The 13749-nt window shown below is 38.4% G+C and overlaps 1 protein-coding gene across 4 annotated transcripts in view; it reads right to left on the bottom strand.

The window, feature by feature from the left end:
• The window catches only part of LOC129768438 (putative ferric-chelate reductase 1 homolog), a 111729-nt gene that overhangs the window by 79459 nt on the left and 18521 nt on the right, over positions 1-13749 (bottom strand). The window contains exon 1 of one of the 4 annotated variants that reach the window (XM_055770099.1): positions 788-807. The exons of the other annotated variants lie outside the window; for them this stretch is intronic. The gene's annotated coding sequence lies outside the window, so the exon portion shown is untranslated. Of the gene's footprint in view, positions 1-787; positions 808-13749 lie in introns of those variants that run through there. 4 annotated transcript variants of the gene reach the window in all.

Here is a 13749-nt window from a genome sequence, read left to right as displayed (position 1 = left end):
TTTTCCTTTCGTTTCGCCATTACCGTATTTACCAATTCAAGGTTACTCGCACATGCGAAACAGGTTCACCGGTCGTCTCGTACGAAGCCGCTGCTAGAGGCTCCCCCGATAGAGCGTTTCCTCTCAGATGTAGAGGATTTGCTGAATTTAAAATGAATTTTATAGATGTATATTATCGGATGAGGTAGCGAGCATTTCTCGATGTGATTTATGTGTGGAATGTGTGTGGTTTTCACTTGATTAGTTTTGTTGTAGGTTGCGGTTTGGGTACAAATGAGTCCTCTTATTGTATCACAATTTGCTGATTGCTCATCTTTATTTATCTTGTCGGATTTGCTCTGTTTGGACTTCCTTCGGTCGTCGGGAAAATAATATGAACCAGAAAACCATTCAAGTTTGTATTTCTAACCCTTTGTATCGAATCAATTAATGTCTGTAAAATCATAAATAACTCAAAACAGTGTCATTTCGTATATGTTTCCACTCTGTGATTCTACTATTAATGGATACTAAGCTAAAAATTGGATACTGAGTTTTTAAATGATAATAACAAAAGACATATAATTTTGCCCTGAAAAAATAATGATAAACAATCTGTGTTCGGCAATTAAAAAATGATTTTGTAACTTTCGATTACCGTTCACCAAGATAAGCAAATTTACATAAACACCGAATACTCAATCTGTTCCAGAAAGAATAATATTTGACGATGATGAGAATTTGATAACTTTTCGTAGGATTTGAGGAAGAACACATAGAGCTGTATTTTACTAAAAATCCACATTACCTTTACATGGAATACTCAAATTTTGAATGCATGTTGTACCTGCAAACGAGAAAGAAACATATTAGATCATTGAAAAAAAAACACATATCAAAATAAAACAGATGTTTGGGTTTATGGCATCGCTTCTATTTCGACTGGTATCGGGATTTGTCTCATGTTACTAATCATTTCTTTCTATCATAGTAGTCAAAAGATTCCGACTTTTATGGTGCCTCTGTAGATGCTACCGACTATGTTAAGGTGCTGCCAAATTTCCGCATTACTCGAGAATTCATCAAGCCAAATTTGGCATGTGGAGGGTTTGAGGTGCAATAAATGATTGTATGGTGATGAGATACTCCTCCCCTCTCTCTAAGTGAAGGTGGGGGGGGTGATTTGGGTAGCTGCCATTCAGAAAAAACTCAAATTTCTACATTACTCGAGAATTAATCAAGCAAATGAAACCAGATTTGGCATATGGAGGTTTCAGGGTGCAATGAATGTTTCTATGGGGGTTGGATACTTCACCAAACCCCCCCCCCCCTTTCAGAGAGAGAGCTGCCACACAAATGAAAGACAAATTTAAGGGTGACTCGAAAACTAATCAATAAAATACCAAATTTGTCATGCGAAGGTTTTAGGGGACACAAAACGTTTGGCATGTGGAGGTTTCAAGATGCAATAAATGTTTCTATGGTGGTTCGACACTCCTCCCCCTCTCTTAGGGTGGGCTGTCATACAAATGAAAAATAAATTTCTGCTTAACTCGAAAACTAATCAAGCAAAGGAGCCAAATTTGGCATGTGAAGATTATAGGGGGCACGAAACGTTTCTATGGTGAATGGACACTCCCCCCCTCTCTATGGGGAGAAGAGGGGAGGGGTCTGTCTTTTTTCTATCTTATTTTCTGTATCAAACATTTATTCCATGTAACGGAGAAACATGTTATTTTCAAGTGGTTGAAAAATCCTGAACGAGAATTGAGTTTGAAAATATTCTGATATTATAATGATGAGTTTTGGTAGAAGTACTAGGAATTTTTTAGTAAAAGGTAAATGCAACGGGGTCGATTAAAAGATGAATTATATCTAAAGTTTTAATTGATCCGATTGAAATAATTTCGTAGTCCTGCGTCAACAAGGCAGCCGCTTTTTTCGGCAGTGTTCAGTTCTAATATTTACTATCATTTTTGACGCTCACGATTCATTAAAGAAAGCTTCCACACGCATTCAAATCTGTAGTTTTTGGTGTTATTTTTGAGGAATGTGTTTAGCAAATTACTGTTTCATATCCTCAAAAACCTCAAAAACAATCAACCTCTTCCGAAATCGGATATCAAACAGAAACACAAACGAAGCTCAACGAGACGAGTTATTCAAACATTTCAAATGAATCCACGGCAACCTATCCTCAATCCGCAGCTTAACAAAATTAATCACTCAAAAGCGTTTCCATGCGTGAAAAACATCTAAACTTTTAATTTCTGCACACACAACTAAACCCGTCGACCGCGCTGATACTTGAAACAGGTACCGCAACACGTCGAGCGTATTTCCAATTGAAGGCAAACTTTTTCAAACCCATCTCAACCTTCCTCCTGTCCACAAAGCCGTTCAACATTTAACAGGCGATGATGTGAAATGCAAACAACGCCGATCCTTACCCACTCCTGGCTGTGGAAGGAATAAAAACTACAAAAAAGGTGTGTTGTGTAAACATAGCGATCATCGCTTGATTGGCCAATATTATTATTTTTATTGTTAGTCCTATTCCGTTGGGGTGTGCCACGTTGATACACCTGACACATCCACAACCCACCCGGGAGTGCGTATTACCACGTAAACCACGGCTAGCAAATGGTGATATGTACCAATCAGTGTGTGATGATGCTGTGTCAATGGCGATGTTAAGTGAAGCATCGTTTTCCGCGCCGCCACCGCAGGTGTTGCTGCGTTGGAGGTGAATCACATAATATGATAATTTCAGTGCCCACAACTGGTTGCAGCTGATTATAGGAAGTGGTTTCGGTGAATTTTTATGACACGACTGCACGTGAACACGGTGGAGATTGAAGCTGATAAAAGCTTTAATTTTTGGCATCCACAAACAAATTTGCGGACAAAATTCCCTGTGTTGAGTCATTTATCTTGGTATTCTAGGGAGGTATTAGAGTTTTGCAATAAAAAAATTCACTCATGCTACGATCCAAACCGAGCCGCGTTACGTTGTGTTGTGGTCGGGGATTGGCTTGCTAAACCGGTTTTCGCTGTTTGGAATGTAAATTGCGTTCATCCGATGATGTTTTGCATTCGACTTGTCGGAGCAACAGTAGCAGCAGCAGCAGCAGCAGTGGTAATATGAGTCGTCGCAGGAACAGGGCATGAAATGATCATTTTAACCTTGAAATTTTGTTAGCAGCTGTACGTGATCGGCGCTAGTAATTTCTTGGGATGATAGGTGAGCATTTTTTGGTCCGATCTGAACACGCACACCACGCAATGTTTACTTATGAGGTTTCAATCGCTGTTTAAATACATCGTTACAATGGATTACCTGCGACTGTCGTAGTCTGAACTCACAGTCGAACACCGACATCGCATTACTTGACACAGAAGATGAATATATCTCCCACAGCTATCTACTCATCGTGGGCAACTGTTTGTGAGTCATTCGCTTGATCTTTATTACTGGGAATTTCCTAGTGCGTAGGAATTTCCTCGCTGCGTAAAGGCAATCCAAGCACAATACATTGCGTGTTTTCCAACTTCATCAGATGCGCATCGCTTGGATCGTACAGGCATTGATACACTGTTATGTGTATAGATTTCACGAGAAATAGCTTGTGTAGAATTTGCTCGCGAAATTGAGGTTTGCTTAGATACTAATGATTTATTCATCATCAAACAGATAGAAAGAGAATGAATGTCATTCAAATAACTAATACGAATTGACGCTCACACTAACACGATTTCTATAATGACAAAGAAAATCGCAACTTATTCGAAATAAATTCAACGAGCAGATTTACAACGCGAGGCATCGCTTCTATTTCGACTAGTATCGGGATTTATCTCATGTTACTAATCATTTCTTTCTATCATAGTAGTCAAAAGATTCCGACTTTTATGGTGCCTCTGTAGATGCTACCGACTATGTTAAGGTGCTGCGCATGAAATTTATGATATAGTTCTCTATAACATAGACGTGATAGTGATAGTTCTAAGAGATTTCGGAAACAATTTTTGGAAAAGTTTGAGCTATGACAAAATAGAAGCTATGTAGTAGAAAACTATCGTTTAGTACTATGACCAAGAGTGTTTTGGTGTACACACGAGTAATTTTTGTTTTTCTTTATTGATTGGTTGACAGCCATAAATAAATCAACCTATTTTTGTGAGTGTCATCACAAAAACACTTTTATCAGAACATAAACATGGACATAAATCTTAAACAGAAGAAGAAAAAAATCGCGGCAGTTCTGACATGCATACTTCTCAAAAGACAAACTCAGAACACCCGCAGATTCTTGTTTGGTTGTGATCCACATGGTGTGATGACTCTCGGAATAGAAGATTGAACTTCTGCACCTGTAGTTGGAGTGGGATGCTGATCTTCCCTTTGATTCCGACGAGTCTTCCACGTCCTGCTCACTCTAATAATTATTGTTTTTGGGTGTATCATTCTGAAACAGAAACAAGCTTTTTAGGTTGTTTTTGACGTAGAACTACGTCCTTCATTAAGGGTGCCAAATCAGGAAACAGGTCACGTTTTTATGAAATAAAGTTAACGTTAATAACTATTCTTGCCGCGAACGGATTTTGGCGATTTACATACCAAACAAATCGGAAATTCCCTAAGATTTGTTTGATGAGCTATACATTACAATCCTATAGTCTGTATATGGTTTAAATTGATGAAAATTGGAAGCATTCCTATCTCCTCATACATTTGTTCTGTCCATTTGTGTGCTTTCCCGAACAGAGCTGTCAATAACGAGCAACTTATCGACGAGCAACGAAGGGGAAATCGTAAGATGTAAAGTCTCCTTGAACAAAGAAAAAGAAGAAGAACGAAGGCAAATATAAACAGTATAAACAGTATAAACAGTGGATCTCGCTGAGGCAAACTTTCATTCTTTGTGAGGAAATCGACTGAACAACAACGTTGCTGAGCGAGCTGGACGGCGAGGGATCGAATGCCTTTCTCAAGGCAATGGGGTGGAGGAGTAATATGATGGATAAAGTAACGTTTTCCTAGGGCTTTTCTGAAGGTTAGAGACGAATGAACTGAAGAAGTTTAAAGTCTCAAGCAAAGAACAAAAGGCAAACTTTCAGTATATGTCTGTATTCAAAGCAATGAATATTGCTTGTTCTTCCTTGTTTTGCGTCATCACATGTCTTCGTTTCGGATTGCGCTGTGGACGCGACCAAATTACTCACTCGCTGATGTCTCTGGCATTTCAATCATCGCATCAAACAGACGCCATTGCATTAAGGTTCTGAGCTACACAAGTGTGGGGGGAATCATTAAACTAGGCTATCATCAGCTCACCAAGAACATAAATGTTCTGGTATTTCGTCAGTGATATGGTTTCGCATGACGGTAGGAAAACTCTCTCCACAAAGGATGACAGCTATGCTAATCTAGACTGGCAATATTAACACTTTGGCGTCCAGTGACACCACAGTGGTTACATGCGTGTAGTATCTCAGTGGTCGACGACACCAATTTAGTATCGTTTGTATTCTGTTAGGTTTTTGTTCAGATAACAATGACTCACACACGTCAACATGTTTTATGTTTTTATAAGCAGGAGAGGTGGGGAAATACGGACATATTAAGAAGAATTTCAATAATATCTCTCTAAACTCATGTTTCTCCAAACTTAAATGCAGTTTCTTGCATTTAAATATACTGGTTTTCCCTTTAGTCGGCTGAATGTTTTTCAATGTTTTTACCCGAAATTTAAAAAAAAACCCATTTGTATCTACCCCCGTATGCATTGGCGCCTAATTTCTTTCTGCTATGATTGACGATTGTTTGGTGTTGCAAATTATACAGTCGTAATGATAAATGTAGACAAGGAGGAGAGATAGCGGTAGGGAAGTATTTACGCTAGGATATTAGTAATGAATCTAATATGCATCAAAAAATTATTTGGAGAATACCAAGTTATTCAATAAGTTGTATTAAGTTATGAATTTATTTGGGCTTGCGTGCCAGTCTCAAAACTGCTTCCAACTAGGATTGCATTTGCGCTAATCATGATCATAATGAAGCAGTGCTACTCTTTTCGAGGTTGTTGAGATTAACAGATAGAGTATATCTCGCTTATTTAGTCACCATGAAAGTAAATGTCATTCTGGAATTTTGCATGTGATTTGGTTTCGCTTGTCTGAAGCAAAACATTCTCAAATAAGGATGACAGCTGCTCTTATCTCGAGCATGTATTGTTCTGCGAGCACAAGAATGAATCATCAAACAATTGTCGTCAAACGATTCTACAATAAAAAAACATTTCAGGGCGACCAAACTGGTAGAATGTTTATTTCAAAATTTTTGTAGCATTATAAAATAATATCCGCAGTTACAAACAAGCGACTTGATTTAAACTACAGCGTAGTTCTCGTCAACAAAGCGGTCGTGTCTTGAACACAACCTCCTATATTTTTTTTATTTGGAAGTATCATTGATTCAGGGGAGTTTTGAAGACCTTTGAAAAGTCTGTATAATTAATAATGTGCTATTGGTAACATCAATGATTGCTCTTTCTGCACTAAAACAGTTTAAACTAAAATACTTCAATTTAATCACTGTGAAAATGATATTCCGAGAAAAGCAGGAAAAGGATTTGAATATTTCTTTTGATATCATAGGGGTCGCTATCGATTCTGTCCTAATAATGGTTTAAAGATTAAAAAGAGAACAAAAAATATTAATCGACTGATGCTAGAAACATAGAAACTATGCACTACTCCGTCATAACGGAATAGTTGATAGTTAGCACCTATGACATGAAAACTGTCTAGTACCAGTGTACACACGATAAAATTATTTTCTCTATGTTATAGCTAAAAATTAATTCTTGCAAGTCATAACTACTAACTATCACCTCATAGTTTTGGTGTTTCTACGATGCTATACCTTAGTTTTCTATCACATAGCTCACTATATACTAGAAATAGTGTCCGTGGGGCAGCACCTTTAGTCGCAAATCCTTGTCTTTCACCTAGGTGCTGTTCATTTTAGTGGTGCTTTTCAACTTCCATCCTTACGGCCCTGTGAAAAACTTGTTCTCTTTGCCTTCACATGAAAACGTGGAAGTTATTACTCTTTTTAGTAAGCGTAATAAGACAGAAATTACTAAACTAATAGGAGTATCGGTAAGTTTCTTCGTTTTGTTTTTTAAATAATGCTTCATTCTGCAAAACTGGTTACAAATTTAATATTCAAAGTATTGCCCATGTGAATTTTTTTGACGATATCCACGCAAAAACGGTAGGAGAGAGGATTCCAGAACATGCGTGTAATCCTTGAATTATGTGAAAGCTATTTTGAGCTTTCCGGTTGCGCAGAATCCCGCCCAAACCATGCGCGAGCCTCCACCAAAATTCCAGGTTGAAAAATGCTGTTCCTTCTTCCGTAAATCACACCAGTACCCGTTGAAGCCATCAGGACCATCCAAATTGAACTTGTTTTCGTCAGTGAAGATAACCTATACATTGAAGAACTCTTCGTTATGGTATATAGCAAAATGTATTCGTTTGGAAACATTTTTTGTCACAACATACCATGTCCCACTGTCGGTTCATGTGAGCTTTGGTAAAATTCAGACGTCTTCCGATGTGAGATGGTGTACGATGAGGAGTTTTAGCCTTTTAAGCCCTCTTTATGTGAGGATTTTTTCCCCAAAATTTGATGAATTGTCACCCGAGCAGTTGAGTAGTTGAAATATTGCTTTATTTGCACATGCGATTGTGAGGTATTCGAACCTGTTCTAGCTATTTCCCGCTTATCCCGATCAGTGAGCTTCGATTTACGTGGAGCTCTCTTCTTTTTACCGTATCCTTGAGTATTCGAGCACTACTTGATTGGATCGTCTAATCCAACGAGAAATTTCTCTGATACCAACTTTTTCTTGGTGAAATGCATCGATTTGTCTCTCTTCTCTCTCTGTGAGGACTTTTCCCTTCGGCATTTTCCAGATTTAATCACAACAAATTGTATTTTCCTGTTATACTTTATCATGAAAACTAGTGTGAGAGTACATACCATGAATACATTATATAGTAGTGTATTTTCATATATTATTAACAACCCTTTAGAATTGACTTATCAGCATAATCCGAAAACTGGTCCGAAATCGACCCCCTATTGTCTGGCCTTGTCTTAGGTAAAAAGTAATGTAAAGCGTGTAAAAAAATTCTTGATGTTAATTGAGCATATATTTTTAGACATGATAAGAGCATTCCAGCGAAAACTCCAAAAAAAGCTTAAGATACACAAGCCAAAAATTAATAGTTTAGATTGTTTATGGTTTTTAAAATGTGGAAGGTCGATTCAGTACCACTCTTTCCTATCCATGTGAACCATTGGTAGTGGGATAAATTTTGTTTGGAATATGTCCCGGCGTGAACGGGAAATTATGGACACTGACGATGTTATTCATTCGATCACGGAAACCTTATCCACCGTAGCGTTCGCTGCTCTAAGCTGGTAACAAATTGAATGCTAAATTTCACTTCCTCCAACTATGATCGTAGTTTATTAGCGAGTTCTGAAACTGCTGAGATTGTTGCTTCTACTAGAGGCAAAGTCAGCACACCACTCGGTCTTCACAATGCTGTCCATATGTACCTGCCATTGCTAACTCGCAAGTGATGATGATATACCATATGCTCTACACTATGATCATCTATGGGAATACTCCGCACTCGGGCTGCATATAATAAGTCGTTACCCACAGTTGAACTCTGGCGTTTGATGACTATTACGTGAGCAACGTGCCATTCGGCGAGAGGTCTGCACACCGAGGGGTCGCTCCGAACTTGAGGTTGACTTTTGAGCCACCACTCCGAACGGACTGCGTTCGATTGCAATGATGCTGCTGCTGCTGCTGTGCTACAGCTTCCACCGAGAACCCTTCCTACATATGTTGCACGGTCTTACTGTCCTACATGCGTTTCAAGCTGTACCGAATGAGAATCGGTGCGGTCCACGTGTTCTGGGAAACGTGCCGTTAGTAAGAGAGCGTAGTCTCGTCTTCAAATGGGGGGTAATTCTATTTGTGGTTGGTATAAAATTTGATTGTTCGACGCCAGGTGAAAATGAGCGCCTTGATTCGATGATTTTAGTTTTGAGCGATTTCACACACACGAAACTGTTATTATTATCTCCAATCATCAAATCAACGATTCCGTTTGAGACCGATGGAAAGTTGAAAAAATGTGGACCAAACATGAGCTGATTAGTAATTAAACAATTTAACAACCATCGAAAATCCGCCACTCGGGCAACCCTAAGGGGGTGGATCAATGTGAGGGGCGCTCTTTGGAGGGGTGAAAAATGCTCCAACCGTGTTCATTGTAGTGTGTAACGGATTCCAATGCTCTCTGCAGTTGCTGCTGTTGCTGCTTCGATAGATTTTTAATAAAGCGATTATTATTTCACGTTTTGCCACTTCTCCTATCTCCACAACATGGTGCCACGCTCAATGCTGTTATTATTCGCGCCCGATGTGGTCATTCCTCTGAATCATTGGAATGCGATGGTCCTTGATTAGACGGTAAAGCAGGTGTGAGTGATTGGATACCACCGAGAGTTTAGAGTTCACTGTTTGCGGTTAATATCCATACGAGGTCAGTCGTGAGCTCTGTTACGCTGTCATAATTGAATTTCTTATGGTTCGGTAAATTGTTTTTGATTGCTTTTCTGTGTGTATCTGGCGGAGTATATGTAGGTATACACAGAAGAAACATTTAGCGATGCAGTTAGCACCTGTTCGGGGGGAGAGTTGACTTCCAAGACCAGTTTTTTTCTCTATGTCAGCTATTCTTCCACGTTCCGAAAAAGTCGAAGCGACCGTATTTTCGTATTTATTAGCAGATTAATTCAATAGAATGATATTTCTACAAACCTTGGAATCCAAACGAACGGAAAAGCTCGACGCGGAGAGCGTGACAAAATTGGTGTGTCCGATGTTTGGTTACATCAAAAAATATTTTTGGTCAAAATCGATTATTTGACAATATCCTTATGACTCTTTTTTTTTTGGACGACACCAATTCACAAATGCGTTTTCTTTTGCGGTTCATGCATTGTAAAATACGCACTTCGAACAGTTTCCTTTTTAACGGCTTTATTGATCCAGACCAATGTCAAGGAGGCGCGTATTTAATATTTCCGGTTGTTATGATCGCTCGTATAGCACCCCCACCGATTTGTTTCCGACATGGAATAATGAACTAAGCGAAACAAAATCCATTCGTCATCGGGTATCGAAGCTCTCAACCAGAATTTGGTGATGCAGAATGTGATTGAATATTCTGATATTTTGTTTGGGACCAAACTATGATTTGCAAATAATTTGTTATATTTAGGGGAAGGGTGGTAAAGACGGACACCTTGAGTAAAAGTTTTTTTCCGTGAATTTTACAAAAAAATATAGCTATCTGATTACAATTTGATAGTCTAAGTCTTTTTTTATAATACAATTTTTTTTTTGAGACAGATTTTTTTCAAAATGAATTTGTCCGGCATCTTTGAAAAAATAAGAATGAGTCGGGAAAGATGGACACTAGAAGAGAAAGATGGACACCTGGGGTGGGAAAGATGGAAACTAACTGAAAAATTATATTTTGTAATTCAAGTTGATGTACTCAATAGGGGGAGGACTTCAAATAGGCCTTTAAAATGGTTTTTTCTCATTTTTTCAAGTCTAAAGTAGCTTGCGGTTGCCGGAATGACAGATTCGGATTGCGTTTTTAAACACCGCTAAGCCAGCTATCTGAGTTGGTTTATTTCTGCCATCTGAACCATCTGAGTTGGTTTATTGAACGAATACTTCAGTCCGTTTTCTTTCACCAGTTAGAAAGCCAATGCTGTCAATTACTGTCTTCCGTCATGGACTTCCCATAGAATCAAGGTCGAGGAGATGTTGCACTAGCTCTTGTTCCTACTGCTGACTGAAAACTGTCGAAAATGGTCCCAGCTGTGGTGGAAAATTGGAATTTTTGAGGTGCCGTATGAGTGTTGTTCCCTTCCTTAACAGCTTTTACAGCCTCTTCCATCCGATGGTTCTTCCATAACTTCCGATTGCTCTTGCAAACGCAGTTAGTGGGTATCTGTTAAGATAAAGAAGGAGGGGATAATCAATTTGTTTCAAAACAAAATGTTCGTTTTCCCTTCGATGGAGTGTCCGTCTTACCCGACACGATGAGTATTTTTTCATCAATATATCTGGAGTAAAAATAAGAAAACTCAAGCTAACTCGATAAACTGGAAGAAAAGTGATGGTAAAACACTCACGTAACGAAAAATACCCAAACAAATTCATCAATCATAAATAGGTGTCGATCTTTCCCGACCTTTCCCTACATACAGTCAATTTCAAAATTGAGTATACTCCTCGTGCTGGTTTTTGAGTATTTCGCGGTTAAAAAGTAAATAATGAAATGCGACTTATATATTCATATATTCATCGTAAAATCGATCCATTTTACTCTCCTGTACTGCCGTTCTACGCATAGCTGTCCCATGTTACTTTTTGACGATTTTCACTTTTCTTCATAAAACGTTGTTTTATGCATAATCTTACGGAAAAACACCAAAAAACATATAGTTTATTCCCAACTTTCAAAAAAACAACATCAAGCTCAATTGTCCCATTTTGATATTCTATTCACAACTCTCCCACCATGTATTTTTTGTAGATCCATATCGAAAAAGTCGGTTCAAGTACAAGCATTTCATGACACACTTTCAGCAGGCCTAATGCAGCATTTTCTGGCTTGGAAGAACGAATTAATTATCAAACAGATAAGAAAAAGTTTAACAGAACACGTGTACTCCTTGTTAGCGAATGCGTAATAACAATGATATTTATATTCTGCGAAGGTGTCGCAGATCACTCATTTCTTCATAAAACGATGTTTCTATGCATAATCTTTCGGAAAAACACAAAAAAAATATTGTTTGTTCCCAGTATATCAAAAAACAACATCAAGTTCAATTGTCCCATGGTGATATTCTAGGCACAACAGTCCCACCATGAATTTTTAAACCCGTAATCAAGCTTGATTGATTCAGTGCGGGGATCTCATCACATTTCATTAAACAATAGTACAGTGCTTATAAAAAACCCGGTTTATTGCTAAATTGAAATGCTTAAAGCTTTCGGTAGACAAATATGCGAGAAAACTTTGATTGCGTTTTTCTCAGTTGCTGATTTTGGAATATGGGGCAACTATGCGTAGAACGGCAGTGTAGTGATGAAAAAAATAGAATCGTCGCATTTCTACTTCATATTTGAAATACAAACAAAAAAAGTAGAAGGGTCTGAGCCTAGGGGCACGGACGTAAGTTTGACGTAGGACTGTGATTTTTCGGAACCATTTTTTAATGTTATTCTTTTCAATGTTTAGAAATCTGTTATTTTAACTCTTTTCAAACTCCAAACGGTGGTCGTTTGTTATATGTACTCATAACCATAGAACAGGTTGTAACAAAACTTAGCTTATGGCAGGAGATTCAACTTGAGATTTCGTGATATTTTGAGCCAAAGTACATATGAAATCATAAAGTTGATTTTGAATATCTATAGTATTGCGCGTTCTTCCCATTGTTTTATTCTTACTATTAGTCTTGTTCCAAGTCATCGAGAATACAGTAATTTACATTTAATACGACATTTAGCTGATTGGACAGATCTGTAACGCGACACGTTTAACTGGACATTTTTACCTCTAATTGGACATTTTTGTAAACATCGAGTTCGAGGCCCAATTTATCGCACCACATTAAATGTCACCACCAGACGTCGACACTGTATCACTCTCATCGACAATGTCCAATTACAGGTCAAAACGCGACACTGAGTGGTGCCTCGGCATGTCGCATTAAATGTAAATTACTGTAGTATAAAGTGACCAGATGGTCAGAGGTCTATTATGTGAACATAAACCATGTGTCCTAGCAATTAAACCTGATCTGTATTATTTCTTTATAAGTATCGGCACTCAGTGGTGATTCTTCGGTGGTTTAGATTTTATTTACGCCTGAAAATCATTGGCTCAGTTAGAGCATTAAAGCCTGGCAAGCACGATTCAAATTCAACAATTTTCTTCCAATTATCGAATGAAATGCTCGAAAATACCAATCCATTTTTCATCGACTTTAGTGTTAACGTATGCATTACAAAAATGGACTAATTTCGGATGGCGATGAAAAAAAAACTAAAAAAAATTCATTGGAACAAACTTTCCTTAAATCTTACGTTTATTAAGCCTACAACAAAAATGATTCAAGGCTGTTGATTCGCAGTAGCAGCATTGTCAAGCTACTTGATGATTTTTTCAAATTGCCAGCTCCACCCCACAGCGAAGGAGTTGGACATCCTGAGGCACTTTGTGTCCGCCAGATATAGCCTCTCCCTGCCGCTTCTTAAGCCGGGAAATTGAAGCAACCAGCCAAATGGCGAAGGAGAATCTGGCCAAAATAGACATATTCACGCGGAAGCGTCAGACGAGACCGGCCGTACCTGAGCAGCCGGCAATCACACAGAAGGAGTAGCTTGAGGTACTGGCGAAAAACTTTTTTCCGGTGAAAGTGAAAAACTTCTTTTTCCGTGGTGAAAAACTTCTTTTCGTGCTCATAATGAAAGACAAGACATACTTGATGCTAAAATTCGACGAATGGCAGGGGACTTGTGTTCCCAGGTAAGCGATGGCCACGTATATATCACCCACATCAAGTTCTCGAAGAAC

Source organism: Toxorhynchites rutilus, chromosome 2 (genome assembly GCF_029784135.1).
Source record: "Toxorhynchites rutilus septentrionalis strain SRP chromosome 2, ASM2978413v1, whole genome shotgun sequence".
Lineage (NCBI taxonomy): Eukaryota > Metazoa > Arthropoda > Insecta > Diptera > Culicidae > Toxorhynchites > Toxorhynchites rutilus.
This window is presented reverse-complemented; position numbering and strand designations above follow the sequence as displayed.